General features: G+C 39.1%; 1 protein-coding gene across 1 annotated transcript in view; it reads right to left on the bottom strand.

The window, feature by feature from the left end:
• Positions 1–1,273, bottom strand: part of lamb1b (laminin, beta 1b) — a 36,549-nt gene that overhangs the window by 34,004 nt on the left and 1,272 nt on the right. The window lies entirely within an intron of this gene.

A 1,273-nucleotide genomic window follows, 5' to 3' on the forward strand; every position in this document is an offset into this window, starting at 1 on the left:
CACACACACACACACACACACGCGCACACATAGTAAAATCCCACAGTCGAGTTTCGCAATTTCACCGAGCCCCTGCCAATCTACGTCTGTGTTGAAATGTGAGCGGAGTCTCTCTAAGTGGCCTCACTTAACACTGTTTGGTGGAAAAATGTCTTCTACTTGAGGCTCACTTCCTAACTCCTCCCTTAAGCATCACGTAGCTCATTCTTGAGGACTGTGCTCATCCTCAGGAAGCTCAGAAAAGGCTACACAGTGTGTCATTTCATAAGGACACCATTCATACAGCTAACTCGCCATAGGATGTTTGATAAGAAGAGAATATCCCCCCCCACCTCGCCCCCGGTTCACATGCACACAGGGAAGGGATTGTGAGCCACACAGCGCTTTTATTGTGGAGAGGAATGTCTGAACTCCCACTCGACAAGACAGCAAGCAGACACCGTACATCTGCACTCTCCCGCACATGACGTGGAGCTGAAACTATTAGCCAATTAACTGACTAGCTGATTGATTTGGATAATCAGTTTAAAGTTTGGGTCATTTTTTTAGGGGAAAAATACAAAACGTTGGCTTTTCAAATGTGAGAATTTGCTGCTTTTCTTCATCTTATTGAACAGTGAACTAAATATATTTCTGGGTTTGGGCTGTTGATTAAACAAACTAGTTTTTAGGTTCTGGGACTTTATGATGGGTGACATTTTAATCACAAAAAACAGAGAGTTGGTCTCTGGTTTTATTATCACTCAAATTACAAAAACACAAACCAAGCTGGTGTACAAGGTTGAATCTTATTTTTTTATCATAATGATACCAGTGTAGATTTATTGGACTCTTAAGTTAAAGGATTCATGGCTGACTTTAACCGGACATCTTTCTTTTGCAAGAAGTCACCGAGAATAAGTAATAAGTCAAGGTCAGGGCTGTGGTATAAAGTGCAAAAATGTTTTTCTACATGCATATGTGGTTTTATGTGCATAAAATGAGAGGGCATGTACAGTACTTTGAATGACAGTAAATGCCATTGCATATTTTAGACACTTATGACTGATTGAAATGTAATGTAAGTTTTTATGTCAGGTGGAATCACATACAACTGTTTTCTTCTTGTTATTGTGATCCCTTTTGAGTCTTTCTCTGTCTTAACATGACATGTGTGTGTTTCATGGAGGATTTTTATCCAAATCTTTATCATTCTACAAATGTGGTCAAAATAATACATGCACTCATTTATTCTCTTGGTTTTCATTTCTAACTTTCACATTGCGTGTGATTT

The sequence above is a fragment of the Etheostoma spectabile genome, chromosome 23 (genome assembly GCF_008692095.1).
Source record: "Etheostoma spectabile isolate EspeVRDwgs_2016 chromosome 23, UIUC_Espe_1.0, whole genome shotgun sequence".
NCBI classification, from domain to species: Eukaryota; Metazoa; Chordata; class Actinopteri; order Perciformes; family Percidae; genus Etheostoma; species Etheostoma spectabile.